This window comes from Pseudorasbora parva, chromosome 11, assembly GCF_024679245.1.
Source record: "Pseudorasbora parva isolate DD20220531a chromosome 11, ASM2467924v1, whole genome shotgun sequence".
NCBI lineage: Eukaryota > Metazoa > Chordata > Actinopteri > Cypriniformes > Gobionidae > Pseudorasbora > Pseudorasbora parva.
In genome coordinates this window covers 34,488,140-34,507,791 of record NC_090182.1, presented here as the reverse complement: position 1 = coordinate 34,507,791, position 19,652 = coordinate 34,488,140, and the positions used below count along the sequence as shown (strand labels likewise).

General features: G+C 42.6%; 1 long non-coding RNA gene across 1 annotated transcript in view; it reads right to left on the bottom strand.

The window, feature by feature from the left end:
* The window catches only part of LOC137093126 (uncharacterized), a 31,151-nt gene extending 18,692 nt beyond the window's left edge, over positions 1-12,459 (bottom strand). Inside the window, exon 1 of the long non-coding RNA XR_010908394.1 lies at positions 11,874-12,459. This is a non-coding gene — a long non-coding RNA (uncharacterized lncRNA). The remainder of the gene's footprint in view (positions 1-11,873) is intronic.
* Positions 12,460-19,652: the final 7,193 nt, after the last annotated feature.

Sequence of the window (19,652 nt, the reverse complement as noted above, 5' to 3'; positions counted from 1 at the left end):
CACTACAAAAGAATTGTGTAAAACTCAGTAAACCTTGGCTTGATATTATTACTTGTGACATGAGAACAAAATATGCACTAAATTAACGATCTCTTAAATATTTCCTAATTTTACTAAACTTTAATGTCTAATGGTAGTCAAATGTCGTAGTCAAATGTCGTAATGGTAGTCAAATGTCGTGATTTATTTATTTGCTCAAACCTGGATCTTTATTTAAAATGGCTTATTTCTGCTTTTGTAGGCTCATTCAGTAATTATAAGCACCTAATTTGTATGTGCAAACTGGGGGCCGGTGTGATGAGACGTCATGCTAGTCATGAGGCGTCATGAGACTAGATTCGCTGAGAACTCGTTCATCTTCGGATGCGGAGCTGCGCGCGGAATTACAAAAAGTGCATATTATTTTGTTGTATGGTGATATTTTTGCAAATGTTTCTTAAAGCAGCACTAGGTAACTTTTCAACCTTCATAATATATTTTTTAAGACTCTTGTGATGATAAATCGACTTACAATAGGTTGAATGACACGTCTGCCATAGCCTGATGGGGTCTGTATCGTTTTTAATCGTACTTTTAAACTTCGGGTTTCGGGTAGTAACCCGAGAACAAAAAGAACTACAAAATTCGACTGCTTTACGGCATATACGTCACTTCCACCAACACACACACTTCCTTACATTCAGACGTGCGAGCACAACTTTGTTCGTCGGATAATATAGTCATGTCCGAAGCAGCACAGACACATAAGAAAGAAAATGTTTTGTTGGAGGAAAGCAATAAGAGGAAACGAAAAAGTGATGGGATTAAAGGCAGGACTAGGATCAAAATGTGACCAGGGTTTGCTCGTCGGCGTGAGCTGGAGGAGGCGTGCCCGACCGATGCTGTCCTGCTTGTTACGGTGAGCTACCACTCAAACATTGAACTGAAGTATCATATAGATTCTGGAAAACGCTAACCAATAGACTACTATAATGACGCTGGCTTGTAAACGTGAGCATCGTGATTATTTGGCGTTTGAAAAAAATAAAAGCCATGAAATTATATTCATATGACATGCTGAAGCATATGCCACTGACTGTACCTGGGATGAAGACATTTCACACGCGCCGCCAGAAGAACTCGAAATCCTCTTGCAGTGTTCAGGGGAACTGTTAGTGCTGCACCGATCCGCAGCGCCACTTTTATGAAGTTATTTGGCCCGCACCACACCACTGTATATATTTTTACAACCCGCCGCGCACCCGCGACCATTAAATAGACATACGGGGTCCGCGGGTTATGAGACGAGCCACGCATCACTAGTTCAGGGCTATCAGGGTTGTCATGTCAACAAATGCACGCGCGATGGCATCCCCTGTTGTAGGATTACAGCGCTTACGACAGTAGTTGAGGACATTATTTTTTCCAAACTGTAGGGGGACCCCGAGAGCAAAAGTAGCCAAGTGGGGCTTTAAAAAAATCAATGATATTTGTCCACTGGAACGATCACTTTAAATTGAAAACGGTTTACATAAAGCAATTATATTTCAAACAGATGGAATATGAAATACAGGCCTGCCCCTAATAAAAGCCTGCTTCAAATAAAAGCCGGTTCCCATCGGCAGTTCAGGTAAATAAAGGCCCCGGTCTTTATTTGAGGAATTACGGTAGTTTTATTAATGAGAGTGCTTGAGATGCAATGGTGTTAACATTAATGTCACACTCACTCATACTCATTGGTAGTCAAATGTGACCATACACCTTAACTATTTTTCAAATGTTCTATATTTTAGTTTTGAGGAGAAACATTTTGAGGAGATCTTTTGGTAGTAAAAATTATTTGTGCAACAATTAGGCTCCATTAATGACACTTAAAATATTTTTCTTCTAATATTTGTATTATTTATATTACTATTAGAGTAGTGATTAAGGTTAAAATAGAGAATTTCAAATGCAAAGAGGCAAATTTAGAGTAATTTTGTGGAAATCATTTTCATTTGTAATCCCATGGTTTACCCACTTGGTGCCTGCATGGCTCTTTATTAAATAAATATACATAGTTTATACATCTAGTCTAGTTGCTCAAAGTATTGCAGATCATACCTGCTTACTTTTATTTAAGTTTTGCATTTGAATAAATATTTAGACATTATCAAATACTAGATTTTTTAAAATTTAAAATTTAAAATATCAACTTACATCCTAATATTTTTAATGATACTTATATAAGACCATACAAGTGAATATTAATGATATAAGTTAACCCAAGAAAAGTTTAAAATAGAAAAGTATTTGTCCTTACAGCAGGCTACAGTAGAGTTTAGATTCTCTAGCCGAGCCCGAGCCCGAACCTGACCCGAACCGACCCGCGGGCCGGGTCGGGCTGAGATTTCCCTGCACTATCCTCGGGTAGGGTTGGGCCGGGCCCGTGATCAAGCGTTTTTTTTTTTTTAATCATTAGCCTACTTTACTAGTCTAATTGGGTGGACAGAAAGCTATGCTATAATCAGAAATTATATGTATATTTAGCAAAGTAAGAACTAATACAACAACTAAGAAACAAATGTGTAGGCTACAATGTTGCACAAATCAGGATTAGTGTAAAAATGCGTGTTAAACTCACAGCTCGAGCAGTGATGGAGCGCAGCATTATAAACAGAAACGCTCTGAGTCAAGAGCTGCTCGCGTCAACACTGCACTTTGCTTAATTAAATATCTTCGAATCGTTTCGTTTAAAAGTGGTCATTTCAAGCTTTCTATACGCATATTTGTCATGTCTGTGAGGCGAGAAGCCTGCTGAGTTTCGGTTTATTTATGAGACGCGCGCTCCAGTTCATGAGATGAAATGAAAGCAATCACTCCCACGACTTCACCTCGCGATTATAGTCTGCTATTTGCTTTTTATTTATTAAATCCAGGCAATTGGCCCAAGAAACCTTTTTTTAAAATTAAGATACAATTTAAACAAAACGAAATAAATGCTTTCTACAAAACAAAACTTAATATTAAACTAAATATAACCACCAAAATCATTTCTGACCCACTCGCATCTTTTCACTCATCATAATCAGATGAAATGTAAAAATAATATTATAATATTTAAACATAAATATAAAGGAAAAAACACATTGTTTAATGGCTAGAACAAAGTAAGCTACAGATAAATGTCTGAGCTGGATTTGAGCAGACATCAGTTTACCGGTGAGCGGATCATGAGCGCGCGCCTGCGGATTATTGAGCGGAGTCAAGTCAACTCTATTTATAGCCTATAGCGCTTTTACAATGATGATTGTTTCAAAGCAGCTTCAAGGTGTTAAACATGAAAATATTGCAACAAAATGTTATTCGGCTGTACAGTCGCTGTGGAGAAAACTGAAAACTAAATGTAGTTTTATCATGAGCCTCACCAGTCCGTTTCGCTGCGCTTTGCTCATTACAGGCTCGTTCTCGTCAAAACGCCCACATATTGAACAATGGTCGGGTTTAAATCGGGCTCGGGCTCATAATTACAGTTAATGTGTCGGGCCGGGCCGGGCTCGGACACAACGTGCACGGGCTCGGATAGGGTCGGGCTTGATTTTTTGAGCCCGATCTAACCTCTAGGCTACAGTAGGCTATCGAAATCGATAAATTTAACAAAGTTGCATTCAACAAAAATAATTTATCAAGTGTATTTTGTTTATTAATTAAGCCAATATTTGAGGTTTGTTAAACACTATTTGACTGAAATGGTATAAGAAATCTCAGAAATAACTTATTTTAAAAAAGAGACTAAAATGTTTTAACTAAAAATGACTAAGATATATTGAGTTCCCGTTCATGGAACTCAAGCTGCGTCAACGCCCTGGGAACGCCTCTGCGTGATTGCGTCGTGAAGCACGTATGTAATTAGTCCAATGGTGAGACTGAACGTCATAGGCTATAAAGCCTCCCGGCAAACACACGGCCCCAGCTTCTGTTGCCTTCAACAAGCGCTCTGTTTCATTGTCCAAACTGTCTCTGTGTTGTGTCTGAGTTCAGCCTTTGTTGTTTTTCCATACAAAAATACACACATTACTGACAGTGAGATATGGCGAACGAACAATCGTTCAGAAGGTGTGTTCCTCCCTACTCGTGCTTTCTTATGAGCAGGGATACACACCAGATGTGCGTTGTTTGTTTGTGTGAACAGCACGCGCAGTCGGCACTCGAGGGTGGCGGCTGCGAGCATTATGAGGCTCTGCCTCTCCGCGTGCTGCGATCCCGACGGGCACTCTTCGAGGAGGGCGTCCCGGCTCGCTTTCCCCGCAGCATGGGCCCCGCTGTTGCCGAGGCACAGTGGAAGCTCATGTCGTGGGGGTCGCAACTGGATCTAACAGAGGGGTTTGAGACGGGCCCTGCCCTTTCTCAGCCTTCACCCGTTAGATCAATGGCTGTTTCTTCGGGTTCGGGAGCCCACACTGCGGTTTCTCCTGCCACGATGCTTCAGTTATCTTCCTTCAAGGAGGTTGATGTCTGCAGTATCGACGCGGGGGTTGAAGATTCGCCACGTCAAACCACCACAAGTGAGGAGTTGGTAGAGGTTTTGAGCAGGGCTGTGACTAAATTAAATATTGAATGGCCAAATGAACAGCAGGAGGGCACCTCAGTAAAAAGCTGGCTTGATGAGCGCCCATGTCATCCCGTGTTTTCAACACCCACACAGCAGTATACAGTAACATTGCGAGGTTGAAAAGGCATGGTTATGGTTCTATGCCGAGGGTGGAAGAGACACTCATGAGCCATCTCTCTCCCGATTCGGCATCGGCCATTAAAGCTCCCACTTTACCCACTAAGCCCTTAAGATCAACATTTGCTTTAGTGGGTAAAGCATACTCGGCAGCAGGTCAGGCCGCCGCATGTCTGCATACAATGGCTATTATGCAGGCATACCAGGCTGACCTGTTGAAGGACCTGGGGGAAAGGGATGAGATCGGGGCGGATATAGTGCATGAGCTCCGATCCTCGGCAGATTTAGCCCTCCGTTTCACCAAGGAGATGGCCAGATGTATAGGCCGTTCTATGGCAGCCCTGGTGGCCATGGAGAGACATCTGTGGCTAAATCTGACCGAGATAAAGGAAAAGGATAAGACCTTTTTGCTGGATGCACCACTGTCTCCTGAGGGCCTGTTCGGTGACGCCGTCAGTAACGTTACCGACAGGTTTCAGGAGGCCAAAAAGCAGGCAGCGGCGCTAAAGCAATTCCTTCCCCGCAAACCCCAGGCCTCACCTGCTGCTGTGAGAGAGCAGCAGATGCCGAGTGCTAGCTCCTTCCATCGAGCGCACCAAAAGCAGAGTGTCGCCACCCACATACCGCCGCAGAAAGGGTGGGGCGGTGGGCAGCGCTCTCAGGCGCAGCCTTCTAGGTAGGCCTGATCTAAGGAGAGTCATTATCTCGAAGAAGGCTGCGTCGAAAGAGTCCTAGCGCCTGTATGGTCAGGACAGTGAGGGTGGTCCCCTCTGGGGGCAGGCAGTACTTACCTCATTATACGGTACCCGTCGGCCCTCGGTGCCCTCACAGGGTCATTGCACCAACCCTGCCCGAGCGCCGGGGAGTGGAGGGCTCTCACGGGCCATCCGAGGATGGCTCGTGCCCTCTAAGGAGGAGAGTGGCGCCGTCGAGTCAGTTGTTCCCTGCTGGTTCGCCGTTTCATGGGCACTGCACTCGCGGTGCAGAGTACATCAGAGGCCAGCCTCGAGAGGCTGGTACCCTCAGTAGATTTTGCAGCAGAGTGGGAGAATCTTCCAAATATTTCTCGTTGGGTCCTGCAGTTTATAAAAAAGGGGTACGCCATACAGTTCAGATGGCATCCACCTCCTTTCAACGGGGTTCTGCCCACGGTGGTGGGCCCCGAGTAGGCTATGGTCATGACGAAGTACAGACTCTCCTACGGAAAGAGGCGATAGAAAGAGTCCTTCTGCCAGACAGAGAGTCAGGGTTTAACAGCGGTACTTCATAGTGCTGAAGAAGGATGGGGGGGCTGCGCCCTATTTTAGATCTTCGCGTCTTGAACTGCTCGGTGGCAAAGCTCAAGTTCAAGATGCTCACACTCAAACAGACTGTGTCACAGATCAGGTCCGAGGACTTATTTGTGACCATAGATCTAAAAGATGCATATTTCCATGTCTCCATCCTTCCGCAGCACAGGAAGTATCTGAGGTTCACTTTCGGGGAGACGCGTACCAATATCTGGTACTTCCCTTCGGTCTAGCCCTTTCACCCCGCAAGTTCATGAAGTGGGTGGACGCGGCGTTAGTCCCTTTGCGGATACAGGGGATTCGGATCCTCAATTACATCGACGATTGGATGATTCTCACTCATTCAGCTCGAGATGCTGTGCAAGTGCACATGGGGAGGTTGGGGCTGAGGCTCAACTCAAAGAAGAGCGTGCTTTCACCAGTCCAGAGGATCACGTATTTGGGGGTGATTTGAGATTCGACTCATATAGGGTCGATTCTCCCATCAGTCAGAGGGCTGAGGCTAGACCAGTCACTCACTGTAAAGCAGTTCCAGAGACTGTTAGGTCTGAGTGCAGCAGCGGCCAACGTGATTCCTTGCGGCCTTTTGCACATGAGACCACTACAGTGGTGGCTCAAGACCAAGGGATATTCCCCGAGGGGAAACCCCTTTCGTGTAATCAAGGTACGCTGCGGTGTCTCTGCGCCTTGGTTATGTGGAAGGACCCTTGGTTTCTGGACCAAGGCCCGTTGCTGGGGGCACCGTGTCAACGCGCATCTCTGACCACGGATGCCTCCCTGACGGGCTGGAGGGCGACCATGAGTGGTCGCTCGGCCCAGGGCCTGTGACAGGAGGGCCAGCGTTTATAGCACATACATTGTCTAGAAATGTTGGCCATGTTTCAGGCTCTGAAACACTTCCTGCTATATCACAGGGGCCGCCATGTGCTGGCTCGCACATACAGCACATCGGTGGTCGCCTATATTAACCATCAGGGGGGTCTGAGGTCTTGTATGTTATACAAACTGCCCCATCAGATCCTCCTGTGGGCCCAGGGGAAACTGTGCTCGCTGAGGGCAGTTTACATCCCGGGGCACCTGAATGTGGAAGCAGACATCCTGTCGAGGCAGGGGCCAAGGCCCAGGAAAGGGAGACTCCACAGCAAGGTGGTGGAGCTCCTATGGGAAAAGTTTGGCAGGGTGCAAGTCGACCTGTTCGCTACTCAGGAGAATACGCACTGCCTTCTGTGGTTCTCCTTAGTGCAGCCATCTCCTCCCGGACTGGATGCCATGGTGCAGGAGTGGCCGAGGCTGCTCCTGTACGCTTTCCCCCCGATTGCTCTGCTTCCGGGAGTTCTAGAGAGGGTGCTTTAGGACGGGGTTCGTCTACTTCTAGTAGCCCCGTTTTGGCCGGCCCGAGCCTGGTTTTTTTAGACATAGTGTCTCTCCTCGACGGCTCTGCACTGGAGATTCCACTCAGCAGGGACCTTCTCTCTCAGGTGGGCGGGGCCGTTCTGTACCCTCGCCCAGAGCTGTGGAAACTACTGAGAGGGCCCAGCTGTGGAAACCTCTGAGAGGGCCCAGCTCATAAGTGCTGGTCTCTCAACCAAGGTTGTTGAGACCATTCTGCACTCTAGAGCTCCCTCCACGAGGATACTTTACGCTTTAAAATGGAGACTCTTAACCTTATGGAACCGAGATCGCCTGTGGGACCCAGTTAACTGCCCTGCGAGCGCGGTGCTGGAGTCCCTGCAGGAGAGATTCTCCTCCGGGCTAGCTCCCTCCACTTTGAAGGTGTATGTGGCGGCCTTAGCAGCCTACCCCTCTCCTTTGGGTGGGGTTTCTTTGGGGCGACACCCGCTGGTAACCCGTTTCCTCCATGGGACGTTGAGGTTAAGACCTGCAGTACGCACCAGGGTGCCGGCCTGGGACTTGGCTGTTGTCCTGCAAGGCCTTTCAGGGGCTCCCTTTGAGCCCTTGGATTCAGTTTCTGAGCGGTTCCTTACCCTCAAAACTCTTTTTCTTCTGGCTATTTCCTACTTGAAGAGAATAGGAGATCTTCAAGCCTTCTCTGTGGCACCCTCGTGCTTGGAATTTGCGCCCGGTATGGCTAAGGCCTTCCTCCATCCGAGGCCGGGCTATATTCCTAAGTTTCCTTCAAATCCTATGAGACCTATCATGCTCCAGGCCTTTTATCCTCCTCCGCTTGTGACGTCAGACCAGGAAACACTTAATCTGCTTTGCCCGGTTCGGGCTCTTGATACATATGTCCACAGAGCTGGACATATGTCCACCTTACTTTTCTAAGGTTCTATATACTAGACATAAATTCTACTCCTGGGTCTCGGGAGCTCGCCCCTTAGACAATTCAACAGGCGGGCACCCGGCTCGTATGGGGACGTGGGTATTGTCGTTCCCAGAGTGGTGACGCAGCTCGAGTTTCTTGAACGGGAACGTCTTGGTTACGTCTGTAACCTTAGTTCCCGGAATGGGAACAAGATGCTGTGTCACCCGGCCATAATCCCCACATGCCCACTAGCGGCTTGTTTCAGGCCTTTTCAGAAGCTGGGGGCGTGTGTTTGCCGGCAGTCTTTATAGTTTCCAGGTCGATGACGTCACCTGCCTATGACGTTCCATCTCTCCATTGGACTGATTACTTTACATACTGGTTACATACACCCAGAGCGGTGACGCAGTGTCTTGTTCCCATTCTGGGAACTAAGGTTACAGACGTAACTGAGACGTTTTCTTCTGACTAAAACTAGACTAAAATGAAAAGACTTTTAGTCGACTAAAACTTGACTAGCTAAAAAAGATATGTGAATGACTAAATATGACTAAAACTAACAAGGACATTTAGCACAAGACTAATGCTGCGTTCCATTTCGTTTTTATTATGCCCTTTATTTGCAAACTTCCCTCTGTCTCGTTCACTCGGATGTGTCATTGCTTGCGTTGCATAAGTGCCCACTACTGACGGAACATTTGCAATGGACTGAACTGGAACGCCCTAAGCCCTTGATCACTTGGAATCCACTTTGGAGAGTATATATTATTAATTTTCTCCTTTACGAAATAGTTTAATGCAACATTATATATGTATATAGGTGTGTTTGGGTTGTTTTAAATGTTTTTAAAAATATTTAAATTGTCAGAGTTGTTTGTGGTGGGGTAAATGAAACGCGATATGTGGTGATGTCACAATCGCGTTGCATTGTGGTATATGAATCTGCCTGAAGTGTACATACAGTCTTGTTCAAAATAATAGCAGTACAATGTGACTAACCAGAATAATCAAGGTTTTTAGTATATTTTTTATTGCTACGTGGCAAACAAGTTACCAGTAGCTTCAGTAGATTCTCAGAAAACAAATGAAACCCAGCATTCATGATATGCACGCTCTTAAGGCTGTGCAATTGGGCAATTAGTTGAATTAGTTGAAAGGGGTGTGTTAAAAAAAATAGCAGTGTGGCATTCAATCACTGAGGTCATCAATTTTGTGAAGAAACAGGTGTGAATCAGGTGGCCCCTATTTAAGGATGAAGCCAACACTTGTTGAACATGCATTTGAAAGCTGAGGAAAATGGGTCGTTCAAGACATTGTTCAGAAGAACAGCGTACTTTGATTAAAAAGTTGATTAGAGAGGGGAAAACCTATAAAGAGGTGCAAAAAATGATAGGCTGTTCAGCTAAAATGATCTCCAATGCCTTAAAATGGAGAGCAAAACCAGAGAAACGTCGAAGAAAACGGAAGACAACCATCAAAATGGATAGAAGAATAACCAGAATGGCAAAGGCTCAGCCAATGATCACCTCCAGGATGATCAAAGACAGTCTGGAGTTACCTGTAAGTACTGTGACAGTTAGAAGACGTCTGTGTGAAGCTAATCTATTTTCAAGAATCCCCTGCAAAGTCCCTCTGTTAAAAAAAAGGCATGTGCAGAAGAGGTTACAATTTGCCAAAGAACACATCAACTGGCCTAAAGAGAAATGGAGGAACATTTTGTGGACTGATGAGAGTAAAATTGTTCTTTTTGGGTCCAAGGGCCACAGCCAGTTTGTGAGACGACCCCCAAACTCTGAATTAAAGCCACAGTACACAGTGAAGACAGTGAAGCATGGAGGTGCAAGCATCATGATATGGGCATGTTTCTTCTACTATGGTGTTGGGCCTATTTATCGCATACCAGGGATCATGGATCAATTTGCATATGTTAAAATACTTGAAGAGGTCATGTTGCCCTATGCTGAAGAGGACATGCCCTTGAAACGGTTGTTTCAACAAGACAATGACCCAAAACACACTAGTAAACGGGCAAAGTCTTGGTTCCAAACCAACAAAATTAATGTTATGGAGTGGCCAGCCCAATCTCCAGACCTTAATCCAATTGAGAACTTGTGGGGTGATATCAAAAATGCTGTTTCTGAAGCAAAACCAAGAAATGTGAATGAATTGTGGAATGTTGTTAAAGAATTATGGAGTGGAATAACAGCTGAGAGGTGCCACAAGTTGGTTGACTCCATGCCACACAGATGTCAAGCAGTTTTAAAAAACTGTGGTCATACAACTAAATATTAGTTTAGTGATTCACAGGATTGCTAAATCCCAGAAGAAAAAAAATGTTTGTACAAAATAGTTTTGAGTTTGTACAGTCAAAGGTAGACACTGCTATTTTTTTGAACACACCCCTTTCAACTAATTGCCCAATTGCACAGCCTTAAGAGCGTGCATATCATGAATGCTGGGTCTTGTTTGTTTTCTGACAATCTACTGAACCTACTGGTAACTTGTTTGCCACGTAGCAATAAAAAATATACTAAAAACCTTGATTATTCTGGTTAGTCACATTGTACTGCTATTATTTTGAACAAGACTGTATAAAGTAGACTTGTTCCCTCTGTGAAAATCGAGGGAGCAAGGGTCTGTCCATATAAACTTCCCTTGTCCACTTCATGAAGTGGAAAGCACTTCAAAATGGCGGTGGGGATTCCCCGAAGGGAAGTGCTTAGGGAAGTTCGCAAGTGCGTGTCTAAAAGTGAAGTGGAACGCAGCATAAGACTAAAGCCCTATTCGGACGGTAATTGTTTCTCATTGAGTCGTAAGGTATATTCATCATTTACAGGGGCTAGTCGGTGATTTTATTGCCGTCCGAATCCAGAATGTCAGTTTTTCTCCCACCACGAAAGCGTTTTTTCTCCCACCACCCACGTAAAAATCCCTGGTCAATATACCTACTGTTTTTTGACAAACACCAAGGTCGTGTGGTAATTGAATTGCCTTCTGAATCCGAATCCTGAGTTTCCTCAAGAAGTCCACTTCAAAATTAACCGTTTACATCCTTTTTGACATTTTTACAGCAGACAATCATTCGACTGACCACGTGAGCAGTGTTCCCAGGTGCGCAGTAGGGCTGCACAATTAATCAAATTTCTAATCGCGATTACGATTATGGATGCTACGATTATATAACCGTTCAAAGTCGCAATTACAAAAAAAATAATAATAATAAACGGTTCATAACCGGTTGAAACGATTGAACACAAACAAGGAAGAGAAGACAATGCTTAATAAAGTCGTAGTTTATGTTATTTTTGGACCAAAATGTATGTTTGATGATTCAAGAGATTCTAATTAACCCACAGATGTCACATATGGACAACTTTGATTATGTTTTTTTTTCCTTTCTGGACATGGACAGTATAGTGTGCATACACTTGGATACGCTCTCGCACTAAATATAAAATATCTTAAACTGTGTTCCGAAGATGATGCAAGGTCTTATGGGTGAGTCATTAATGACATCAATTTCATTTTTGGGTGAACTAACCCTTTAACTTCTGGTACCATTCACAATGTGCAAAAGATGAAAACGCTGACATGTATAAATAGATGTTTTCTAAATAAATTGAAATCTTACCACAGCTGTCTTTTAGTCCTCCTGCTGCAGTTGCCCCTCAATAGATTGCAGTTGTTGGAAACTTGAAAGTGGAAAACAGCCTGAATCTAACATTGGACTGTCATCTGCAGTTGATCATTTTTTGAGGTCGTAGACCAGTTTAACTAATGTGCCCATCTGTTCTTTGATTATTTCTTGGTTAGTGAGAATTGTTTTTGTTATGCTTGTTGAAAGTCTCCTCATATCCTAATAGCAATCACTATGGTAAGTGGTCTAAATCTGTTTTTATAAATATATATTGTTTGTGGAAGGCGTAGGCGCATCAAGATATATTTGTTCAATCATTAAATTTGCAAATGCAGATTTGCATGTTACAGTGTGATGATCGTACTATCAAAGGTTAACTAAAGTCCATATTCCATAGTCTCTGGGTTAAACCGTTTCATACTTTTTTCAAAGTTTCACAAGTATCAGCATGACCAGCACGTATTGTCACTGCCCATATGAATGAGAGCGTTCACATCGTAAGTGTTGAAGATTGCAATCTTATAATGATTAGCAGGTCTGTAGACTCATTATTCCCGCTGGTCACTCTTGTGCGACTAACTTTCTCAGTTGGTTGCCCCGACTTGCGCCTGTCACCATCATCTGTAGAACTGCTGCTGCCACAGCTTTCAAATGTCAGTCTGGAGCTTTGCCCAGCCCTAATCATTACATGTCCTGTTTTATCAAAAACGCACAATTCATAGTCTCCGCCTCCTTAATTGAGAGTAATTCTCTGCTCTGTTGCTAGCTGTACAGAAAAAAAGTGAGAGAAATGGTAGAGGTCAATGAAAGCTAAAAAACATGCATATGTTTAAATCTAACTGGTATCAAATTGACGTTTTAAGTATCTGCTGTTGAATGCATTTCTATTTTATAATTTGCACGTCCTGTGTTATCAAATACTCACAATTTGATTTCTCCGCCTCCTTTCTGGCCAATGGCTACTCTGCTGGTAGCTGTACAGGAAAAAAGTGGGAGAAATGGGAGAGGTCAATGAAAGCTAACAAATATATTTAAGTCTGTCGCATGCATGCCAACTTTATAACTCACACGTGCTGTGTTATCAAATACTCACAATTCATAGTCTCCGCCTCCTTTCTGGCCAATGGTTGAGAGTAATTATCTGCTCTGCTGGCAGCTGTACAGGAAAAAAGTGGGAGAAATGGGAGAGGTCAATGAAAGCTAACAAATATGTTTAAGTCTGTCGCATGCATGTCAACTTTATAACTCACACGTCCTGTGTTATCAAATACTCACAATTCATAGTCTCCGCCTCCTTTCTGGCCAATGGTTGAGAGTAATTCCCTGCTCTAGTGGTAGCTGTACAAGAAAATATGTTAAAGAAATGAAAGCACGGAAGATGTCCAGCATAAAAAAAAAGAACTGACTAGCGCTTCAATCGATCGCTGTTGCGGAGACTATTTATTCTGTTGAAATTACAAAATGAAATGCACCCATTGTGATGTGTCCTTGTTCTTGATATACATCACTGATTAACATCTTTGGTTTTTAATAAAAAAAATAAAAAAACTAATCACAGTGGGTATTTTATTTATTCACTAACATAGAGAATCTCTGCACTACAAAATATTGTTAAATAGCAGATATAAGGATGAAACTATCATCTAATTTCTGGACACACGCTCTCCTATCACAGATATATTTATTTATTGACCTGAGGAAGGGGTCCTGGGAGACCAATCACAGCGCTTGCGTCTGCGTAGAATTGACGCGTTGTTACATTTTTGGAGAGGTGCGCATCAGGGTATGTCGTAGGGTATGCGTGCAACACATAGTCTATGACGAAGCTACGGCGTACACTCGATGCAGAATTATAAATTGGGCTTAACATCATGTTCCTATAGGAACCTTTCGTTTTCTAGTTGACAAGTTCCTAGAACAACCTGGTGCAAAAGCCCCTATTAGTGTACCATGCACATATCCAAAGTATAGTTGATATTTGAGGCTTAATCCTGTAGAAAAGCAATACAACTTAAATTAAAACATCATTCAATGTAAATTGTAGTAATCAAAATTAATATTCACAATAACAATTTCAAGTGAATAATTGACAATATAGTATAAAATAATATATACCATATAGACAAATATATTTTTGTCATAATCGTGCAGCCCTAATGTCACCCTCATCAGACACCCAATTTAGTTCTTGGAGTCTTAAGTAACGAGTAGGACAGGTTTAAAAACCACTGTTCTATAGGCATATTTCTCATGTCTTTGAGGCAAGTATTCTATTCGCTAAGTTTCGTTGAGTTCACTTGAGACACACTGCAGTTCCTTGCGCTGTTGAAGAAAGATCAAATTTATCTAAAATTATTCTGTCATATTTGTTGTTTTTCCGGTCTTGGCAGCAATTATCTTGCTGCAAATATTGCATTGTGGGTTGTTGGCGTCAAGCCTGGTAAAATGTAGCCATACTTATGATCTTTTTCATCTATGGGGGTTGGAACACTTACAAATTACAGCTTCACGTGTGAGCCACATCTCCCCGGTCAACCGTGTACACTATTTTTTTTTTTTTTTACTTGATGCCTCGCCACAGCAAATCAGAAAAAAAAAGATCACATTACTCGATTTATCTAAATAATCAACAAATTACAAAAATATTTAGTGTTAGCCCTACTAAATTCAAAGGCAAAAGTATATTTCCAGAGCTGATGATAGTATTCCTTAAAGGGGGGGTGAAACACTCAGTTTCAGTCAATCTCATGTCAATCTTGAGAACCTATAGAGTAGTATTGCATCCTTCATATCTCCGAAAAGTCTTTCGTTTTATTATATTTATAAAAGAAAGATAGGTTGTACCGAGTCTTTCCGGAAAAAAACGAGCGCCTGGAGGCATATCGTAGAGGCGGAGCTAAAGAATGACGAATGCGCACAAAGCGGTGACGTCCTCAAGCATGGAGAAACCCATGGCTATTGATCTCAGCTAATACATATATGATCCAGAATCAAATTCGGAGGCTGAAATAAATTGAACAGGAGAAACAGCAACAGCAGGACGTCCGTCTCTGTGGTATGTACTGTATTTAGTCAACATTTGTGTGTGTTTACTCGCAGTTTATGAGGACATGATTCAGATATTGGACTATTGTATGTGACTAAACCTTAGCAGTAGCAAGCAAAACGGTTTTGCACGTCAGACTAGTGTAACGTCATACATAGAATAACAATAGAGTAACGTTAGCTCATTTGAATGACGAAGCACACGATCGTGTCATTTACTGATGTTTACTTATGTGAACATCTATTAACGTCAAGCCAACCCATACTCGAAAAAAACTCTCCGAAACTTGAGAGAAACCGGAAGGAGTATTTTTGACACAGAAATACTCCATCAAACTTCCAACATTAGTTTTTAAAACATTGTCTATGTTTAGGATTGGAATCCAAGTCTTTAACAGTGTAAAAAGCTCAGTATGCATGAAACAGCACCCCCCCCCCCCTTAAATGAATCCACAAAAAATGTGTTTAACAAATGAATAAAGCTATAAATATTGCATAAATTGCTCCATCTTACACTCCTTAAAGGGGCTGATTTGCACTTCAGGAGTGGCTGGAAGTGGGAGGATAGCCTCGTCCTCAGTTTCACTATCATCGAAATAACATGCCCTTTTACTGTTGAAAAATCTAAGAAAAAACAAGATTAGTCACTTTATTGTTCTCATATAGCAGTCGTACTCTGCTCTGCATGTGTTGTATTTACATTAGTCTTCTCATGGGAGGCGAGTCCACATCTGTAAGGTCTCTATGTATTTCTGCCGCTGGTAGTTTTTGTCGAGCTTCAAATATTCTGTGAAGCAAACTAATAAATAGATTAAATATTGAAAAATAATCAATAAGAAATATTAGAAAATGAATTTAAAACTCCCAGGGCACAATTTACTAAACATGCATTTATTAAAATGAGAGCACAGTTCCATTAAAGCACTGATGGGAGTGGAAAGTACTGACACAGCTGGATCATTTGATGAGAAGTAGGCTAAAGCCCTATTCGGACTGGATTAGTTTAACATGGGGACGTGGGGGTAAAGTAATTATTACCAGAGGTTCTCGGTGATTTTAGTCCCGTCCGAATGTGCCATCTCGGTAATCATTACGGAGAATGTCAGTAAAGATTACCGAGACTTTTACCTTCTGTAAAAAGGTCCGGAAAAATTACCTCAGGTAATACTAATCCCGTTCGAATAGACCTGCTGTAAAAATGTATGGTAAAATTACGTCATTTCCTGTTTAAAAGTTAAAAAAGAGCAGTTTTTGCGACCATGGAGGCGCTTGAAGCATTCGGTTGCGTTGTAGGTGGTGGGACAAATCTGTGGAAAATGTCCAGTATTTTCCGCATATCATTTAAAGCAAAAAGAAGATCAAAAGCACTTATTAGAGGCACAACACATTTTAGCTCTAGGAAAGTGTCTATTACCAACATAATCCAATCAAAATCGTTAGACTGGACCTAACTGTTTATTAAAACACATATATATTGGAGACGGAGTTCAGACTGGCGCTCAGGTTGTGTTTGCTCACGTTATAACGGTAACGTCATACGCACATGACGTCAAGGAGGTGCGTAAAGCGAGTTACTCCTCCCACTTCTGCTAGTTTTACTGAGATGTCTTATCCCGTGCGAATTGGCCATTAATATTACAGACGTCCTGAGGTAAAATGACTTTACCCCCATGTCCCCATGTTAAACTAATCCAGTCCAAATAGGGCTTAAGTGAAACTAAAGACTTTTCCCCTATATCGTTTATTACTGTTTATGCATCAGTGAATCAAGTAAGTAAAAAAAGATCAACTTCACATTGTTTCTCTTAGTAATATAAAAAAAACCTGTAAAAAAAATCAAATACTGTAAAAAAAAAAAAAAAATTCGTACTGTAATTTATATCGATGGCCGTTTAAATTAAAGCGTCACAGCAGTCTGTTTTGGTACAGAGGCTACGGAGACAAGATGGTCAACCACAACAGTTTATTTGAGCAACCAGGAGAGAATACTGAGTGTAGACTAACTGCAGTGAAGAGATTATGGGCTTTGGAGACATGTGATGATTGATGGGTATACTTTCACACAACGAAGGAGACACGAGGGGTAGTAACACAGGAACACACTGGACACACACACACGAGACGATGGAGATCTTGGGAGACTTGGAAGAAGGCTTTGGAGAATCGAACTAGAGTCGATGGAGTCCTTTGGTTTGGCAGCAGGAGAATGTACCTAGTGCAAACGAGACCGGACAGTGACTGAAGGTGTGTGTATATCTTTTGTGCTGGTGTTAATTGTGGTGGTGATAGACTGCAGGTGCGGGTGATTAATATTCAGGTGAGTGTGTGCGTGGTGAAGCTGTGACGTGGGAGCCTGGCTAGTCTGTGACAGACACGGCCCTTTAAAAAGAGCATTCAACAACAATTTGAAAATACATACGGGTATTTTTTGCCATTGAAAATACAGAATTCATGCTTCGCCTTTCGTGTTTTAACATTTGATGGCTGCGTCCGAAACCTGCAAAATGCTGCCTTCGGAGGACACATTTCAAGGCAGGAAGGCAGCGAGCCACATCCGAAACTATTGTTTGCTTCACTTCCTGTCTCCTGAGATATCTCCATCTGATCGATTTTTGAAGGCAGCACACGTGTCCTTCGCTGCCTTTGATATCCCACAATCCTGTGCTTTGCATTCAGTGACAGTTGAGCTGGGGGAAAAAAGATGGCGTCCAGAAGGTGCGTTTGCGGGTCAGTTTCTGTGTAAATGTACGTTTTTTACCAACATATTCCACTTCTGATATCATTTACTACCGAGAAATCACTACTGTAGTAATAAAATGTGTTTAGTTATCACCAGAGCTCTCTCTATTTAGCTGTAGATCAGTAGCTGTAGCTGTAGACCTAGGTTTTCGGATGCAGCCGATGGCACCGTGTTGAATGTGAAGAGGGGGATTGCCATGTCAATCTTGGACTAATCGGCCACCGTATGAGTTAAAACGAAATTGGAATATGAGAGGAACAGTAACTGGATAGGCAATGAACAGTAAGCTGTCTGAACTGATGAACTGGTTCTGTCACTGTTTGTGGTACAGGTCCATTTTTATGGGGCACATTAGTGATATTTCATCAGTGGAATAGCAATTCCTTTCATCATATTCTGACAAACTGCAGACTATCTGTGCAAGTGGATTGTGAGGCTTTCTTACCATTCTCTTAAACTCACCAGGAAAGTTTTCATAGGGGAAGCCATATATACTGTCCAAAGGACCATGCACTTTTACATCACTAGCAAGATGTACCTAGCCATGAATGTTGTATACCACCTGTTCTTTGCCATACAACAAGCCATAATGCTCAACAAATGATACCAAAAAGAAGTGTGCTAAATCATTCATTTCGATACAGTACTGTGAACTTGCCAAAATGTACATAGCAACAGACAACAGCATAAAGTTATCATAAACCTGACATGGCAACACACCCTTTAAAACAACAGGACCTGTGTACAAAAACAGCTGACGGAATTCAGTTGCCTTCCAACGAAGTCTCTCACTGAGAGCCCTGGGCTTTCTGGCAAACTCTGCTGGAATGAACTCCTTCAATGCTACCAGTCTTTCAGATATACCTAAGACTTGAATGCTTGAAAGTCTTGTACGCAGCGGGCCCACTGAACCACACCACAGATCCATTAGACGTCTCACTACACCCAAACACACAAGGTGCATATAATCGTGAGGAAAACCATGTCGATGTCAGTTTCTAGAAGAGGACAGTGTGTTAGATGGTGTTCCTCATCTAATCCTAGTCGAAAAATCTTCATCTGTTCTACAGGAGGCATTGTTCTCAGGAAATGTCATGCATGCTTCACATAGGAGCCTTTCTGCTGACAATTGTCACAGCCATAGTAGCCTGTGTGAGACTTTATACCTTTGATAAAGGGTTGTGCTGTAGCATCACACATGACTGATGTAACCTTGACAAAGAAATTCTTGCCACCAAAAACAAAACCTCTGCAACTCGCTGACTAAGTGACTGAGATAGTCCGACAGAATTTTTGGCTTAGTGGTCCCACAAAACAAACCTATGACAACAGGTTTCTTAGATAGACCTTTGAACATGCCAAAAAAAGGCCAGGAATACGTTTTCGTTTTTAACCTTCCAACTTTTGGCAAGAAGGGTAAATGCACTCTAAGAATTGTCAATAAAGCAGAAAGTGCAACGAGAGATACACCAAAACGAAGTGCCCAGTCAGTAATGCTGCTTCTGAGATCACTTTCATTGTTTGTTTCACAAGTACTGCTACAATCATAGCTGCTGTTTGTATTCTTACTAACAGAGATGCAAATAGGGTTCATATCTGGAGGTCTGCTGTCAGAGGGAATGCTAACAGGAGAGCTGTTAAGAGAATCAGCATGTTCATACACCTCATGATCCACTGATTTAAGAAAAGTGTCAACTCTTTTGAGGGCCCTTTTCCTAAGATTGCTACGTTCATTGTAATTCATCACCAGTGAACTGTGTACTGAGTCACAAATAAAATTTGTAAGGAATATCCCTACCGAGTTCAAGCTAAGGATGTTCACTACCCTATAATGAGAGAGAAACAGCAGATTAGGTTAACACATTAATTAAAGGGATAGTTCACCTAAAAATTTAAATTCTGTCATCATTTACCATGTCATTCCATCCAAACCCATAAATCTTTCATACATTTTTGTAACACAAAAAAGTTTTACTGTGTCCATGGCT